We start from the raw sequence: 20,353 nt of genomic DNA, 5'->3' as shown, positions 1-20,353 counted from the left end.
TCTTAAAAGCTTAGTGGGTGTTACAGTACCCCGTACCTCATAAAAAGTTCGTCCTCGAACTTTAAAATAGTTACATCAGGTGGCACTGAACTTTCGGCTGAGTGCATCGGCCACTTTGTTCGCCTTTCCTGGGTGATAAAGAATCTCGCAGTCGTAATCTTTAACTAGCTCGAGCCATCGGCGTTGCCTCATATTCAGGTCTTTTTGTGTGAAGAAATATTTCAGACTCTGATGGTCGGTATAAATCTTACACTGAGCTCCATATAAATAATGTCTCCATATTTTGAGAGCGAAGACCACGGCTGCTAGTTCTAAGTCGTGAATGGGATAATTCTTCTCATGCTCTTTAAGTTGTCTAGAAGCGTAGGCAATGACTTTGCCATCTTGCATGAGTACAGCTCCAAGTCCTGTGATGGAAGCATCGCTGTACATATCGAAGCCTCTGTTGGTTTCCGGGAGAGTAAGAATCGGAGCACTGGTTAGTCTCCTTTTTAATTCCGCGAAACTCTTCTCGCAAGCTTCTGTCCATTCATACTTTGTATTTTTCTTGGTGAGGGCGGTCATAGGGGTTGCAATTTTGGAGAAATTTTCTACGAATTTCCTGTAATAGCCTGCTAGTCCGAGAAAACTCCTGACTTCGCTGGCATTCCTTGGTCGGTTCCAGTTATTTACAGCTTCGATCTTACTTGGATCCACCATAACTCCATCTTTGGAGATGACATGTCCTAGGAATATTACCTGGTCAAGCCAAAACTCACATTTGGAGAATTTTGCATATAGTTGTTTCTCTTGCAGGATCTGTAGTACAGTATTCAGGTGTTCAGCATGTTCTTCTGGGGTTCTTGAGTAGATAAGTATATCGTCAATAAAGACGATTACAAATTTATCAAGATATGCCGTAAATATCCGATTCATCAGGTCCATAAATACTGCAGGACCGTTGGTTACTCCGAAAGGCATAACTATGAACTCATAGTGTCCATATCGGGTTCGAAATGTTATTTTTGGTATATCATCTGGTTTCACCTTCACTTGATGATAACCGGACCGTAGATCTATCTTTGAGAAAACGGTCGCACCCTTTAGTTGATCGAACAGGTCATCGATCCGTGAGAGTGGGTACCGGTTCTTGATTGTCACATTATTCAGTGCTCGGTAGTCTATACACATTCGCATAGACCCATCCTTCTTCTTTACGAACAGCACTGGAGCTCCCCATGGAGAGTGACTAGGACGAATAAGTCCCTTGTCGAGTAATTCGGATAACTGTTCCTGAAGCTCCTTTAATTCAGCCGGAGCCATACGATAAGGTGCTTTTGAAATCGGCTGAGTACCAGGAATCAATTCGATTCCGAATTCTATCTCTCTGTCAGGGGCCAACCCTGGTAGTTCATCAGGAAATAGTTTTGGATAGTTGCATATTACTCTGACATCTTCTAACTTCGGGTCTTTGACTTGATTGGTATCAACCACGTGCGCTAGAAACCCCATACATCCTTTATCTAACATCCTTTGTGCTTTAATAGATGACAATAACTTCTCCGTTCCTTTTGATTCCCCGTAAAATTCAAACTCTGGTTCGTTCTCGGGTCGGAAAATCACTTTTCTTCTGCGGCACTCGATTGAAGCGCCGTACTTGCTAAGGAAATCCATGCCCAAAATTATGTCATAATCCTGCATATCAAGTACTATCAGATTGCAGTAGAGTTCTCTGTTTGCGATCCAAATAAGTACTGCTTGAAGCATATGGTCCGATGGCATAATCTCCCCGGATGGTAAGGTTGTTAAGAAGGTATCCTTTAGAGTTCGAAGTGGTATGTCTAGCTTCTTCATCAAAGGTGTTGAGACGAACGAGTGTGTTGCCCCGGTATCAAATAATACTACAGCATACTGATTGTAAATAAGTAGCTGACCTGTGACGACAATAGAGGCATTCGCCACGTCTTCCTTGGTAAGAGAGTAGACTCTGGCATTCGTCATAGTGGGAGGGGCCTCCAATCTTCCTTGGCTGATTGAAGTCCCTTCTATGGCAGCTTGCATTTGGTGAAGCTGTGCGGGGGCACTCCTGCTCTGAAAGTTCTGCGGAGGTGGTGCCTGAGGTATAGTTGGGCAATTTCTCGCTAGATGGTCTTCCTTTCCGCAGTTATAACACTTTCTGGTACTTAGGAGACATACTCCAGAATGCATCTTCCCACATGTGGCACACTGAGGGTACTTGGTCTGCTTATTGGCCAGACCACCTTTTGTTTTATTCCACTGTTTCCTCTTTCCACTTGAGTTTCCTTTCCAATCGGTTCTGGTATTGTGCGATTTTTGTCCTACGATCAGTGCTTGGTTCATGCCCTTGTTCATTGCTTTCTAGTAGTGCTCGGTAATTAGGGCACTGCTGACTAGCTCCTCTGCAGTCTGCGGTCTATTAACTCCATCGGCCACGTTCAGCTCGGTCGGAGCATCTTTAACATTAATCGGACCCTTTCTTTTTCGGATCAGTTCTGGGCACGATCGTGCTAGGCGGTTGAACCTCTTGACGGCTTCGTTAACAGATCACCTTGCCGGAACTCGGTGAACTCATTATAGTCCTTGTTGGTCACTTGCATGTGAAGAATTCCTCTAAGAACTCTGTCTCAAAATCCGTCCACTGCATTTGGTTTATTTGTCTTTCGCCTTTACTCATCCCACCACATCCGGGCATCTCCGTTACGACGCGCATTTGACCTTCTTGTGTTCAGGCCAATCCAGTAGTTCCATTATGCTTTCCACGGTCTTGAGCCAGGCTTGTGCATCCCATGGTTCGCAGTTTCCCGAGAATGCTTCCGGCTTGAACCTTTGCCACTGAATCAGATGGGCCTCTTGTCGAACCATCGGAGTAGGAGCTGCCGGGGGCACTGGCGCGGCTGTAGGTATAACCGGTAGTGCATTATGATTTGCCGGTGGGGTAACTGGGTTGCCTTGCTGACCCATTAAGGTAGTGATCAGCTGTTGTTGCTCCGCGATTTGATGCTGGAGGTCTGCGACTACCTGCGTCAGGTCTGGTGGAGTCGCTGTCCCTCCGGTTCGGGCATTGCGTGTCCTAACCATGTTTATCTAAATAAGGACAAACAGACTAGTGTAAGTGGTTATCATTTTTAGCCCATCTAATATACTGTTTTGTTTCTATCTATTTGTTCTAGTATTATTCCTAAACTACCAATACGTAATCCTAATCTAAATTATAACTAAAAGCATAGAATAAAACATCAAACATAAGCAAGTAAAACATGAAGCTAAAGCATAAACAACATAAAGAAATGTAAGAAGTAGAGTGACAACAATATGACATAAGGAAATAAAGCATAAGCAATATAGCAAAGAAAATAAAACATAGGCAATATAACAAGGAAGAAAAATAAAGCATAAGTCATATCACGTGAAACTAAGCATAAGCATATAAAAAGAAAATTAAACATAAACATTCTTACTTGGAGCGGCAGGTCGGAGGCTTGATGTGTGTGTAGTGAGCTGGCAAAAACTTTGGCTCTGATACCAACCTATAACGCCGCCCTCCCTGCTAACCCTAAGGGACGGGGCTACGATACTCTACGTATATATTACAGCAGAAGACTTAAAATAATTTTCTTTTGTTTTCATATCCAACTACACTAATATGGTTTCCATAACATGATAACAAGATAAATAGGAACATAACATCAAGTCACTCATTTAGTACTACAATTTATGAAACCAAAGCGTAATTCTTAAAAGTTCTTAAAGCAGGTTCTTATTTGGTTGCCTAGCCACCGCCACACACATCTCCTTGCCTCTCCTGCTGCTCCTTTAGCTTATCCAGCTTTTTCCTTTATCTGTGGTACAAGGAAAGTATGCTATGAGCACTCATGGCTCAGTAAGTCCCTTTCCTACTCACTAAAACCGAAAATCATCACATGATCAAAGAATATCTCAACATATCATAATCTCAACTAGTCATGGCATAACATATCATACTCTTTAAGCATATCATGCAACATAACAAAATCATAACTAGTCATGGCATATCATCTCTTAAAGCATAGCATGATACATAACATAATCATATCTAATCATGGCATATCATAGCATCATCATAAGGTAGCATGGCATATCAAGCACAGCATGAAACATAACATAATCATATCTAATCATGGCATATCATAAATCATAGCATCATCACAACATGATCATAAGGTATATGCAATATGATTTTAAAAAACATGTATCCGAAAAACATGTGTATGTCTCATGATCTTTAAAATCATTTCTTCTTACATATATACTTGAACATAATCTCAACTTAAAGGAGATCCCGGCTATGTACCACTTACATATTGCGCGCAACCTATGTAGGTCCAAGGTAGCAAGTCTTGAACCCTACAAGGAAAACATACTAGGCCCGAGTCTTACTCCATCGACCTAGGGGCACTTAGGAGCCCATCCCTAACGAGGCCCAAGTCTTATTCCATAGACCCCGGGGCGCTTATGGAGTCCACCCTTGGTACAAGCCACATAAAGTAAAGTACATGTCATACTTATACATATCATACATCATAAAAGCATGCATCACTTAGGCACACATCATATCATAAAAGTATGCATCACTTAGGCATACATCATGTCATAAAAGTATGCATCACTTAGGCATACATCATATCATAAAAAGTATGCATCACTTAGGCATACATCATGTCATAAAAGTATGCATCACTTAGGCATACATCATATAATAAAGGTATGCATCACTTAGGCATACATCATGTCATAAAAGCATGCATATTTTCACCACAGAGCATATCATAAAAGCATGCATATTCTAAACACATAGCATATCATAAAAGCATGCATATTCTAAGCACATAACATATCATCAAAGCATGCATATTTCTAAGCACATATCATATCATGGAAAGTATAATTCACAAGCATATATGTTTAACCATAAGAGTGTATCATGTGATTATACTAACATAAGAAACATGGTAACATAGTTAACTTGGGTTCTAAGCTTCCTAATCCCTTGGGTTCTTATCATGGCCGAACCCCCTTAGATCTCAATTTAGGTAAAAACAACCTCCAAGCATGTGGAACCTAAATTATCATCACATCAATTTCATAGGAAGCATTATAAGCATGATTAACTTTGTTTCTAAGTTCTCCAAGTCCCTAAAACTCATGTGGCCGAACCCTATCAGGTGTGAAACAAGGTCTCAAATGTCATGAAAGCATGGAAACCTTAAACCATATTTATAGCATTTTTTTCCATGTAACATAGTAAGCACATTTGAGCTAGTTACTAAGTTCTTCAAGCCCTTAACATATGTCATGGCCAAACTTTTAACAAGTATTCCTTAGGGCTAAAAACAAGTATACAAGCATGTGAACTTGAACTAACATCATGTATAAATTCATAATAAGACATCATACAATAGGTATGGCCGAAACTTACCCTAGCCTCATTTAGGTCACTAAATAACATATAGCATGAGAACTTTGGTTTTCTACTTATCATATTTCATGTAGAGTGACATAAGCATATTTAATTTTTGTTCTAGGATTTCTAGGGCATCTATCCCTTCATGGCCGAAACATCCTTCATGGCCGAAACATACAATGGTCCATTTAGGTCATGGAAAAATTATACAAGCATGTGACACAATCAACATATTATCATATTTCCATAAGAAGCATTTTTAACACCATTGGTTTCAATTCTAAGGCTTCTAGGTCTTTTAAACCCTACTTGGCCGAGACTCATCAGTGAATAAACTTGCTTCAAATAGCCTAAAAGCATAAGAAGTCATACAAGTTTCATAGCATATATAAAGACAAGCATAATAAATGTAAAATACGGTACCCAAATAATAGTTAAATAATAAGGTTATTTGACAAATAATCTTATTGGAATTTTTAGGAATTTTTAGAGATTTTCTGAGAATTTCTCAGAGCTCGTTTGACATATTTTAAGGGGATCAATTATTAGGTTTAGAGAAAGTCTGTTTGGAATATCCTTTAGTGGGAGTTGATTGAGGAAACCAACATAGGGTTTAATTGAATGAACCTAAGTTTAAAACCTCACCTATTCCTAACCCGTGCCCTAATTTCACGCCGACCACCTCACTTCCCGATTCCTCCCCCCCTCCTCTCTTGCGTCGCTGCCGACCACCTCAGCCCGACGCCGATCGCCAGCAACCTGTGCGCGGCCGTCTCCCGATCATCCTCCTCTCCGTGCCACCGTCGGCCACCACAGCTTGACGCCGGACGTCGCAGCCTACCCCCAGATCGCCGATTCTTCTCTTCACCGATCCTCTCCCGATTCGCCCTCATCCCGACACTTGATTGCCGACGCTGACCCCCCTTAGCACCAATCCAGCGGTCGTCTGTCCAGCCCTAGCCGCGGACACCAGGGACACCAGGAACTCGCCAGAAACCAAGCGCGTGAGTCGGTGACAGTAGGGTTCTTGAGTCTTTTGCCTTTCTTGCAATTTCTCTGATTCCTGCTTCTTTGTTTTGATTGGTCATCGTTCTTCCGATCAGTTGAGGCTGAAGCAGCTCGGCCTTGTCGTTGCCTCTTCCCTTTCATCGTCGGCATAGATCTATGTCATTGTTGTTCCGAAGGTTGAGTCGTCATTCTTGTAAGGTTTGATATGTGATCTGAGTCCTAGACTCAACCTGCTGCCATTGGATTTCTGCACATCGCAGCTCCGATCACTGGATTTTGGTTCCTCTTCGTCGCTGGTACAGATTGGTTATCGATCCATTGGGTGGGGCAGATTTCATACACAGAGTTAGATTGAGGTATGGTTCGTATCAGATGTGTAGCAAGTTAATTTTCATTTTGTATGGGAATATAGACATTTGATGTTTGGTTGGTTTTGTAGCTCCGGCCAGCACTGTTCACCGGCGATCCACAGTGTCGGCCATCTTGTTACAACTGTGAGCTCTTCAGACATGAGCTACCAGCAACTCACTTGGAATTGGGTAAGTGTTAGTTATAGGTTGTTGAAGTCATTCTATTAGTATTGTTTTGGTTAATTAGGATTTGATGATAATTGGTTCATTTGGTTAAGGGATAAAATAGTGAAATTATGGATTCATTGTTTAGTTGAATATAAGTATTGGATTATGGACTTGATTAGTTGATATGAGTATTTATGTTTGGAATTTAGTTATCTAAAGGATGATTGTAATAATTGAGGCTTAATCAATATAAAATTGATTTGTATGATGAATTATGGAATGTTGGGATTTGATTATAGTATGGATGAGTTGTACATATTATATGATTAAGGGAGATTTGATTATTGGCGGTGATGGATTGGGAATCTGTTGAGGCTTGGTTTTGGAATAAGGATGATTTATGTATAAATCTAATCTTGTGAAGGAGATATGGATTTGTTTGATGAGTATCAGATTTGGGATTTTTAATAATCTATTGATAATAGAGATTCAATTGAATGGATTAAACTATGGTTGACATTGGGTTGGATCTTATTTGATCTATAAAGAAGATAATTGAGGTTAATCATTTCTATTAGGGTATCCACTAGTTAGTTTGGGTTTTGGGGTTTAGCTAGATATTACATATGTGATTAGCTAAATTGTACATCGTGTGATTTGCAGGATTTTGATCCGAGATGAGCGTCTCGACGTGAGATCGTTTGGCACGATCGACACATAAGGTGGGTACTTCTTGCTTTATCTCTTTAGTATTTTGATTCTAGTGCATGAGCTTTATGATCAGATAGTTGCTATATCTATCTTGACTCCACTCTTATTTTTCCTGCATTTGATACTTCCACTCAATCTTTGAGCTACTCGTTTCTGTATCTATACAGTCTCTCGTTGCTATCCATGATATTTAGCAGATACTATAGTACTAGGTATTGGATACCAGATACCGGACATTAGATAGTAGGTATTGGATATATGGACACCTGATACCATGTTTACCTGCTTTGATTACTGTTTATTTATGCTTCGTATTGAGCATGCGGATTCATGTAGCATACCTGATTTCCTGTTATATATATATGATGACTGTTGCATTATTCGCATCATGTCATTGCATGCATAGCCGACGACTTTGGCTTCCTTGTGGTTGAGACGGTCGTTGGCCTGGGCCGCACGCTCTGCCACTCATGGGTAGTGGTAGCTTGGAGCGTGCCGCATGTCCTGTCGTGCCCCCCACTCGCTCACTCATGGGTAGTGTCTGCTGGAGTCGCGGGCAGCAGGGACCCCCGTCGCAGACGTAGCTATTCAGCTACTATGCAACTGTCCCCTCGGCCACTCGAGAGTAGTGGTAGCTGGAGTGTGTACAGTTTGTCATTGTCCCGGCCTCTCGTCCATACTGGGGTCATGGACTTGAGGGGTGGGCGGGAGTGACCATCCGTGCATACGCTACTTTTTGATATACCTGCTTATGCTGTTTATGCTTACTTATGCAGTTCTGTTATCACATACCTGTTATATATGCTTGGACACTGATTACTATTGCAGTATACTTTATATGTGATTCTGGTAGTTATGAGCAGTACTGTAGCAGTTTACTTTATCTCAGACCTTACACTATTAGCCTAGGATATGGTTTCAGGTATGGATATATATATATACTTTATTTACCCTGTAGTATCTGCTATTTATCTTTCTGAGACTGTATCCTTTTGTATTCCTGTTCTTTATGATACTCATGCACTGTCTATCCTATTACCCGCTGAGTTTTATACTCACCACCCGCATTGGTAATTTCACCAGGTAGCTGATAGCGATGCTAGTACGCTTGGAGGAGGATCCCGACTGCCGGTCCCATGTCACTTCTGAGGATGGTTTTACGGTTTTGGTTTTCATTTTATTGTGAGTTAAACCTTTGAATTTAGCATTGTAATAATTGAGTTGTGGACTTGTTATTTGTATTTGGTTGTTTTGCCGATGAGTCAAGCCGGGCCGGCCCGCGGTGAGTTTTTGTTATTTTATCTTTGTTATTCTTGTTTTCCGCTGTGTTTGTTTGTCCAGCCGTGTGGGCTGTATATTATCTGCGTGGTTGTGATATATATTTGTATATGTATTATCTGTGGTGTTGTATACCGGTTTTATTTGTCACTGCTACAGGGGAGGTGCTGTCCGATTTTCGTCGGACAACCTTACTCTCGGGGCGTGACAATAAACATACATGTGAATTGTGTCTTAGGCTTCCTAGGTTTCTTTCCCCTTTTTTTCTTTTATTTTTCCTCATGGCCGAAACCTACCAATCCCTAAACTAGGTTTTAAGTGGCCTAAAGTATGGAAAACATAAGGGGGTGCTTGGTTTGTGGAAGGGAATGGGATTAGGAATGGGATTCATTGAAGTAAGAATGGGAATGAGGAGTTTTGAATCCGTGGACCCCACCATTCCCATTCCCCCCATTTTACTTGGTAATGGCCAAATCCCATATTTGGGGGTTTGAATCCGTGGACCCCACCATTCCCATTCCAAATATTAACATTCCAAACACTAACTTTCAATCCCTTTCCCATTCCTCATTTCCATTCCCTCCAACCAAGCACTCCCTAAGTAAGTTTCATGGTAAAAATTACTAAGAACATCATATACAAAGTTGGTTCATAAACAAGCTAGGACCCTTGTGATCTTACATGTCATATATCATGTAACTAAATTTTCTATACTCTAATTAAGCATAAGAGCATCAAACAACTTCCATATCATAATATTACAGAGGTCTTGAGCATGTTAAAATTTTGTTTAAGCTTTTCTAAGCTATCCATCTTATCATGGCCGAAAATCTAAAATAAGAGTTCATGAATTTCTAGCAATATTCAACATGAAATTCTTTAAGAGAACTCTATATTCTATCATACAAACATGATTACTTAAATTTAAAGGTCTTCCTAACCCTAAGCCCTTTTCTTGGCCGAAACATATGAGTGGATTTCTTTTGGTTCCAAGTAACTTTCAAGCAAGAAGACCAATAAAAGACCCTTAGTAGTTCATGGGGGAAATCTTGTACTAGTTTGGTTAAACAATGATTTCTCCAACCTTTTGGAAATATTTTTGGCCGAAATTCTAGGGTTAGGTACTCCTCTGATCAAGCATCATATAGGTATAAAAACATGAAGGAAAAATCTTCCTACATAGCATAGAAAAATATCATGAAATGAGGACTTGTTTAAACCTTCCTAGATTTGAAAACTTTTCTTTGGCCGAATTTTCTTAAATTCTTTTCTAGGTTTTCTAATCCTCATAAAATCCGAAAATCACATAAAAAGCCTTGTACCACAGGTGAGGGGAAGCTTACATCCTTTTCGCTTGTGGATCTAAGGTATGGTGATGGGAGAAGTAACCTCTTCTTCTAGTTCCCTTTCCTTGATTCCCTTGCTAAGTCCTCCTTGTATCTTAGGCTTTCTTAGGAGAAAACCTTGGCTTGGGGCCGAAGATGGAGGAGAGGGGACTGAGGGTTCGGTGAGGGAGAGGAGAGAATGAGAAAAAATGAGAGAAAATAGAATTTTCCCTTCACATATTCTCTTTTATGTTAAGGGGAAAGAGATAGCAAACTTGGTTTTTGCTTTCCTTCTCCCTTAGCCTTTTTTTTTCTATTTTCTTTTATTTATTTTATTTTCTAATTTATTCTCATCATTCATGATGAAACAAGGGGGAATAAATCCCCTTAATTCTTCATTTAAGGTCACGGCAAGAGAGGGAAAAGAGAGAGGAAGGGAGGAAGGCAAGTTGTCTTTCTCTTGCTCTTTTCTTGTTTTCTCTTCTTAGATCTTTACTCCTATCTTTATCATGCATTCCCTTTCCTTGCTATCAATATCTTCTCTCTATCCCAATTGGTTTCTACTAATTAATCCTATGAATTATAATATAAGAGGTTTAAGGTTCAATCCTTGACCTCCTCTTCTTTTTGTTTCATTTTATTTCTTTTTGCTTTAACCCACTTCTTATTATTTTTCTAAGGAAAAATCCTACATTCATATGCTTATCTTAAAATCTTAGTGGGTGTTACACGGGATCCTCTGATCAAGAGTTTAAAAAATTGAAATTTGATCTGGATCGTTAAAAATTGAAATGGTAATTGTCACAATGAATCTTAATAGTCGTCTATCACATTAAATATTCGACGGTACGAGAATGTGACACGTGGCAGTCAATCACAGGATGTATTTATGAGGAATGGAGATGATCAACATGCACATAATGAAAAAACATACTTAGCATGCTTTTCATTAATGGTAGTGGATTTGATCGATCTCTGAGAAATTAAGATAATGTCAGCCGTGATAAGAAAACTACTAAGCAAAATTTGGGGTCGTTCAGGAAAAAGTTGAGACAAAAGATAGCAAACAATCATGGGTCACCGGCATTCAAGTCGGGCGGCGTCATACCAAAAAGCCCCCGGTTGAGGAGTAAAGAATTCATGGAGAAACTTTAAAGGCAGTGGTTGCTTAGAACGAGAGGCAGCCAAGAGAGCAAAATGTCCGGTCAGAAAGGAAGAGTGCCTATAATACTAAAAGTTCGGTCATTCAGACTTATAGCCTCCTTTGACTAGACTTAAAGAGAAGGTTTGTGATACGACAATAAAGATGGACCCCCAAAAAAATAGGTCAAAATAAGGAAGACTGACTGGCATGGAGGTCAAAGTCAAGAAGTGATTGAAACGACGTGCCTGAACTGGCCACTTAGCTGGTCGAACGCGATTGTCCAACCGGGCCTCCTGCTCGGCCGGACAATTTATCTCAACCTAGGACGGGCAAGCAAGCTTCATTGATTAGCATTCCTAAACTCGACCGACTATATCAGCCGATCGGGAAGGTCGGTCGATCGGACATATTGTGTCTTTATGGCCAAGGAAACAGTCGAGTGAAGACCAAGTCATAGACTGCACTCCATAAGGACGAGCTAGCGGTCTCCCTAAGTGATGGTCGATCAGCTTAACGTGAGCCCCATGTACCTACTACATTGTATTCTTTTGGAAGTTTGTGCAGTAAAGGACAGAGAATATCCTACAAGTAAATCATACTTTAGAAGCTTCCAATCTGTCAAATCATAAAGATTTGCGGACTTGTTTAAGGAAATATGTCAGAAGCACTTTATGGCATGTCCTTCTTAGGAACGCTTTAGTCCCCAGGACGTAGCACAGATGGGGAGTGCATGGTTCTGTGGCCGAAAGGTCCAGGGGTCGATCCTCGGGGTGTCACTGCTTGGGGTTAACATCTCCGCCATGCACTTTCCACCTGTGTACCTGCATTTACCTCCCTCCATATCCGTGGGACCGGCTCTAGGAGGGCCGCTGATGTGGCGGTTCCACATTTTTTTTTTCTTCTTAGGAACGCTTTAGGAAGTCTGTAAATACTTTGAGATGTGTGCATAAATACAACAATGATACTATAAAATAGGGTGTCCATTCATTGGTGAGAGTATGCGATGCTCTATAATTTTACACGCTCATTTACTTCTGTTCGTCTTCACCATTTCCTCTCCACAAACCGATCACTGACATAAGTATCATAGGGCCAACGCCGGGACCTCTCCCCCGACCTGACACTAATTCTCTCTGTGTTGCAAGATAGTACGGAGTCTTCATTTAGTCAATAGTAGAGTCACATCCTCAGTTCACAGTCTTCACTATTTTCATCGTTTTCAAACAAGATCATACATTATAATCATTAGCCAATGATAATAAATTCATGAAAACATATAGATTTAAGCTCTGATACCATATCTTAGTAAATATATGAAACAAATACTAATATCTAAAAAAAATGATAATCCTAGTTAGTCGCATTGACTATCCCTGGGGGTGATCGGCCCGGTCCCATGAAAGTTTCCTACCGACCACCAGGATAAATCGAGAAGCGCACATGGCGACCAACCCAGAAGCCCATAAACCATTATAATGCAATTATTATTACTACGCATATACCGGTTTCTCTCTTCTTTCCCTCCTTTTTAAAACACACTTCATTCATGATAGATATTATTGTGTCTTTTATAAGTGTCAATTTGGGTGGATCGGATCAGTTTAGGTCGAGTTCAGTTTTTTTTTAACCCAACCCCAACTTGACCCAAACTTGAGTTCAACCCAAAACCCTTAAACCCGAACCCGAACCGGACCAACCTGACCAATCCGAAAATATGATTCAAAACGACTTTTGTTTTTACTATTTTCCCTATAATACTTTACTTTTATCTCAATACTCAATTATTATCATACAAACATAATATTAATATACATAAAAACTTCTTAATTTTCAAAATAAAAATCGATTTAACCCAAAAAAAAAGCCTACTAAACCCTATATTTAGGTCAACCCTGGTCAACCAGTACCCAACTCAATCCGAAAATTTTTTAACTCTCCAACCCAAACTCAAAAATGCTCAATTCAAACTTAATTTTTTTGGATCAACTCGAGTTGAGTCATCAGAGCGGATATATATATATATATATATATATAAAATTTACATTTAATTAGTAACTTCAATTACGTGAGGTTACATGCATAATAGTGTCACTTTCATATCCCTTTTATATTTTAAGCCCGGTTAGCTATATTAAATAATTATCTAACAATTTTATGTTGGTTGATAAAACTGAAGAGACCTTCACTTCACTTAATTTTCACAACTTTCGTAGATATGTCACTACAATAAATATGATTTTTCACAATATATTATTAAAGGCACACGGTTAAAGCACATCATTAATAATAGTTTTTACGAACTGTCTAATTATGTACATTGTAGATAGTATAATATTTACACAAATGACAGCGTGCAGAAAAAGTATACTGTCAATAAATTTTTCTATGACATATAGAGTGTGCTATTAAAACTTAATATTAATGGTGTGAGTGCGTTGTTAATATTATTATACTTATATTTATGATGTCATGCAAAAAATGTAGACGACCAATAAAATTATTTGCGGTGTGCAAAAAACATGCATTGTTAATAGTGTTAAAAAAATCCCTATCGCTTTACAAGTCTTTCATCTAATCCTTTCTGCCCAACCCCGATTTCTTTCTCCCCGAACTATTTCTACCGCCGAACATCTCCTTCCAACACTAAACTCCCTCCTCGCTAAAAATCTCTACCCAACCCTTCTCCAGCAAAATCCTCTCCACTGAACCCTTGTTCGCTGAGGCTCTCTCTACCAAATCCTTTAAAAGAGATAAAAGAAAATTACCAGAATTGACCGGATCAAATCACCAAATCAAATCAAATTAATATTTAGATTATTCTAATAATTCTGTTATAATTATTAGAATAATTCTCAGAATTATTCTCAGAATTATTCTCAAAATAATTCAATTATTTATTAATTGGTCAATTGACTAAGTACTTTTTGAACATTATATATTGTATTGTCCTTAGGGCAAATATCAATGAACAATATATTTTATTGCTCTCATATTATTTCTTGCTCTCTCCCTATTCTTCTTCTTACATGGTATCAGAGTCTTCTCTTTTTATCTTCCCTCAACTTCTTGAGACGGAGATCTAATAAATGGCGAATCTTTTTTTTTAATTATTTTTCCCTCAAGCCTCTTCTTCTTTCCTACGTATTTTAATTTTCTTATTTTTCTCTGTTTTCTTCCGCTGCCAACCCCTTTGTTTCTCTTCCCTCTTCCTTAATCTCTATGTTTCTCTTCCAAAAAAAGTTTCCTTAATGATTTTATCTCTATGGTTTATCTCCACGGCCATCGACCACAAGGTAGAAGCTCTTTCTTATGACGCCATATAACAGCTGCCATCTGACAAGTTATTTTTACTTTAAATGTTAAATACTTAACAACATCAAAGAGGCCAAAAGTAAATTTTAGACCAATGTTAGATTTGTCACATCGTTGGTCATACTAGAAATATATGCCCTAAAAGACTTGATTGGTCTTAGGTAAAATGTAAAATTTGTCTCGAAATTGGACATTTTGATATTCAATGTCCTAGCCCATTTGACTCAAATTTCATTGGTGGTCCTATAGCCTCAAGACAATCATCTATTTCACAAGTATATCCTAAAGTCCTCTCATATGTGCCTACTTGTGATAAAATCTCGACGTTTTCATCTACTGATTGGTATATTGACACTGGAGCAACTCATCATGTCAAATCAGATTATAATATCCTTACAAATGTAATGTCATATTATGGCTCAGATATGGTTCAAGTAGGCGATGGTTCAAGTTTGCAAATTGCTAATCTTGGAAGCACATATGTTCATTTATCTAATCGAACTTTTCACATGCACAATGTCTTTTATGTTCCATCTATCACTAAAAATTTACTTTCCACATGTTAGTTTTGTCTTGATAACAATGTCATTTTTGGTTTCATCATAATCATTATCTTATAGAGGATAGAGGAACAAATGCTATTATGTTTTATGAGAGAATCAAAAATGGCCTATACTATCTTCAGAGTTCTTTAATCAAAGCTTTTGTTGGTGAACACACAAATAAACCAGCTTGCGCGCATGCTCGACTTGGTCATCCTTTCCTTCGTATTGTTCAGTCAATCATCAATAGGTATGATTTACCTACTTCTATACCTCCTCTCCATCTCATTCATGTAGGGCATTCATGGAATCTAAAAGTCATAAATTACCTTTCTCTTCATCTGATCATTTTCTAATTTTCCACTTGAAATAATTCATTCTGATGTTTGGGGCTCTACACCTATTTTGTCTAAACAAGGTTTCCAATATTATGTTACCTTCATTGATCATTTTAGTAAATATACTTGGCTCTATTTTATGAGAAGGAAATCTGATTTATTTGATATATTCTATAATTTTCAAATTCAAGTTAAACGATATTTTAATCGTAAAATACTCTTTTTTCATTCTGATTGGGGAGGAGAATATCAATCTCTCCATCGTCATCTTGTCTCTTGTGGAATTGTTCATCAAGTTTCTTGTCCTCACACTCTAGAACAAAATGACTCTACTGAAAGAAAACATAGACATATAGTTGAAACAACCATAGATCTTCTTCATCTTGCATCGATTCCGCGTAAATTTTGGGATGAAACTGTTAGCACTACGGTATATCTCATAAATCGACTTCCTACTCCATTGCTCAATCATAAGTATCCATTTGAAAAACTTTATAATCAAACCCCTATTTACACTTTCCTTCGAATTTTTGGTTGCGCATGTTATCCATGGTTACGCCTCTATTCTAAACACAAACTTGACTCTCGTTCACTATAATGTGTTTTTCGCAATTTGCACCATGGTTATCGTTGCTTGCATATACCAATAGGACAAATTTATATTTCACGACATGTTACTTTTGATGAGTCTCTATTCCCTTTTTCGGTAGCTTCTTCGATCTCTCCTCCAGATACAAGTGACACCTTCTTGATGCCACCTAATATTGTCAGAAGTGATGGCATCCTAGGTCCTACTCTAGAACTCTCTAATAACTCCCCTATACCATAAGAATCACCTCAGGTTGCCGCTCCAATCTTGGAAGCCTCGCTGGTCAAAGATAATATGTTCTCTAGTTCTGGATCCTCGGATAATGCAAGTCCATCATCTACATCACCATGTCAGCCTACTTCCTCATTTCCATCAACAAATGATTCAGATGATAATACTCCTCACTGCATGCTTCCCATTAGTGACATTTATGAGCGTTGCCCACAAAATGCAACTCGATATCCCCTTCCATGAGCTCTAGTGATCTCTTCAAAATCTATTGAACCAACTTATTTTACAGAAGCAAGCAAGGATCCAAACTGACGCAGTGCAATGGCTACAAAATTTGATGCACTTCTTTGAAATGGAACATGGAGTTTAGTTCCGCACACTCCCTCAATGAATGTTGTGGGCTCTTTATGGGTATTCCATCTTAAACATCGAGCTGATGGTTCTTTTGAACGACACAAAGCTCAACTTGAAGCTAAAGAATTTAGTCAACAACCAGGTATTGACTTTAATGACACTTTTAGCCCAGTCATCAAAATTGCATCTATCATACTATTATTATCAATATCTTTTATTTCTAATTGGTATGTATGACGATTGGACATTTCAAATGCATTTCTCCATGGTCATCTTGAGGAAACTGTATTTTTGGAGCAACCACCTAGGTTCATTTATCCACAATTTCCATCTCATATTTGCCAACTTAAGAAATCCTTATATGGTCTTCGACAAGCTCCTCGAGCATGGTTTCATCGACTATCTAATTGGTTACAAGCTCAAGGATTTTTTTTATCAAAGACTAACTCGTCTCTATTTCATAAATATAATGATAGATCTATAATTTTTTTCTTATTTATGTGGATGACATTCTAATAACTGGCAATGATCACAAGGGTATCACAACTTTATTAAGTCTTCTCAAACAAGAATCTCCTACTCGAGATTTGGGTATTGCTTGTTTTTTTCTTAGTATTGAGCTTATTCCACATGAGGATGACTATCTTCTTTCTCAGAACAAATACATTACTAGACTTCTTCAAAGAGCCAAAATGGATAGAGCACGTCCGGTCTGTACACCAATTGCTATAAACAACTTTCCAACTTCATCCTCTCATGCTCTGTCTGATCCACAGATTTATCAAAGTATTGTTGGAGTCTTACAATATGTCACTATCACACGCCCTGATATTACTTTTATGGTAAATCGTACTTGCCAATTCATGCATGCTCTAACTGAAAAAAAAATGGGATAATGTAAAAAAGAATACTTCACTATTTCAGAGGTATTATTCTACATGGTCTTCTTTTATATCGCCAATCGTCTCGAGATTTACATGCATATAGTGATGTGGATTGGGTAAGTTCTCCTGAAGATAGACGCTCTACTAGTGGATATGCAATATTTCTTGGACGAAATCTTATCTCATGGAATTCAAAAAAGCAACCTATAGTATCTCGTTCAAGCATTGAAATAGAATATAAAACTATAGCAAATACAACGTCAGAAATTATTTATCTTCAATCACTTCTCTCTGAACTTTATCTTGCATCAAATATTGCACCAAAAATTTGGTACGATAATATTGAAGCAACATATCTCACAGCAAATCCAATCTTTCATGCTCATACAAAATATGTGGAAATTAATTTTCATTTTATTCGTGAATGTGTGTCAACTCAGCAATTATACGTCTCTTATATTTCTGCTGAAGATTAAATAATTGATATCTTTACAAAGTCATTATCCAGACAATGTTTCAACAAGTTAGCAAGCAAACTCAATGTCAAAGATCTCCTATTAAGTTTGTCGGGAGGTAAAAGAGATAAAACAGAATTACCAGAATTGACCAGATCAAATCACCAAATCAAATCAAATTAGTATTTAGATTATTCTAATAATTTTATTATAATTATTAGAATAATTCTCAGAATTATTTTTAAAATAATTTTGTTATTTATTAATTAGTCAATTGACCAAGTAATTTTTAAACGTTATATATTGTATTGTCCTTAGGGCATATATCAATGAACAATATATTTTATTGCTCTCATATTATTTCTTGTTTTCTCCCTGTTCTTCTTCTTACATCCTTCTCTACCAAAGCCTTCTCTGTCGAATCTATCTCCGCCGAATCTCGAGATTTCATCAACAAGGTGCATAAGAAGACCAAAGTCCAGAGCTAGCTTCCTCGCGTCCTTGACATTGATATCTAGGCTTGGGCCCTACTCGGACACGCACACTACCAAGCCTGCATCCGCTGATCTCATTCACTGAATGTCGCCGCATGCGAATCTCTAGTTTGAGGTCGTCGCTTCACCTCTCCGCTGCTACAAACAAGTTTTCCAAATTCCAATGACCACTATAGATGGGACTCACCTTCCCGTGTAGTGGTGGAGACAAGGGGGCGCGGGGGTGTGTGGAAGCACCCCCTTGCTCCGAGAAATTCCACTGTCTGGATTTGTCGGGAGAGGTGGGTTGTCGAGGTACGACTTCTTTAGTGTGTACGATGGGCACAGCGGGGCGAGAGTGGCGCAATTGTGCCAGGAGCGGATACATGTTTTGTTGGGTGGAAGAAGTGTTGGTTGAGGGGTGGCCATGTGTAGAAGGGCGGTGGAGGGAAATTATCACGGAAAGCTTCTCGAGGCTGGATGGCGAGGTGGAGGCAACGACGCATGGAGAGTCGGAGAGGACGATGGGTTCGACAACAGTGGTGGCCATGGTGGGGACAAAGTTGATCGTGGTGGCCAACTGCGATGACTCCAGGGCCATGCTTAGCCGCGGCGGTGCCGCTTTGCCCCTCTCCTTTGACCGCAAGGTAAAAAATCATAAAAATTATTATGTGTTGCCACTTTTCTTACTAGATCCTCAGTATTTTAATATATTTTTCTATATATTAATTGTTAACTATTGTTTACAAGATGGCATATGTTTATTATGGAAGAGTATGTTGGAATGTATATTAAAAGCCTATCTTTTTGTATAAATATTTATTTAGAAATAAGAATCATATTGGTCAAATGTCTACATTTATATACTAAGTATAGTTATTCAATTAATTTATATTGTAGATAACATGGTGTGTGGTGTCACACACAGAAGATCATGATATCAATTCCTTATAAATTATAAACAGTAGCTCACGACTAAGATGGATAGGAACAAACCATTAGAATAGTCGTAGTGTAATTTGGTATTAGTTTATCTTTACTATAGAAGTACACTAGTATACTTTGAGTGTATTGAGCAGGACCATTGAAGGTAGTTTCTTTTTATACTGACTGCATAAAAGAACAAGACCTTTGTTATTATGGAAGTGTGTGCTCTTAATTCTAATATAATAACAAGCACATATATTTAGTATTTATTTTTTTAATTTATCAAAAGGTGCGATTTAGCTCGATAAATCAATAAGCCCGATAAGTTGAGAAATAATATTACTTATAGTGTGTGTTGTTGATTATAGAAAGAAATGGTGTCCTAGGAATCTAGGTTCATGATGTCCCCAAGAGGAGCTCATAAGAATTTTCATGTAAATCCTGCAGGTGGACTTAGTTCGACATGACAATAAGGTTGAGTGGTACTACTCTTGGAGCTAGATATTAATTAAGTGAGTTGTCAGTAACTCATTTAATTAGTGGACATTCGATATCTTAAACACAGGGAGATTAATACACTCATAATAAGAAGGAGCTCATATAGTAATATGGGATTGGTGTGATAGTTCAATAATAACTTTTTAGTGGTATGAGTTATTATTGATGAACTCGAGTTGGGTGTTCAGGGCGAACACGGGAAGGTCAAGTTCATCGAGAGACCAAAATCAATTCCTCCTCTCGGTCCCTGTCGTAGCCTCTTATTTATAAAATCTTATACCCAACCATACCCACCTTCTTACCCACCTTAAGGTGGCCGGCCAAGC

This window comes from Zingiber officinale, chromosome 5B, assembly GCF_018446385.1.
Source record: "Zingiber officinale cultivar Zhangliang chromosome 5B, Zo_v1.1, whole genome shotgun sequence".
NCBI classification, from domain to species: domain Eukaryota; kingdom Viridiplantae; phylum Streptophyta; class Magnoliopsida; order Zingiberales; family Zingiberaceae; genus Zingiber; species Zingiber officinale.
The sequence above is the reverse complement of the archived record's forward strand: the minus strand, read 5'-3'. Positions refer to the sequence as shown.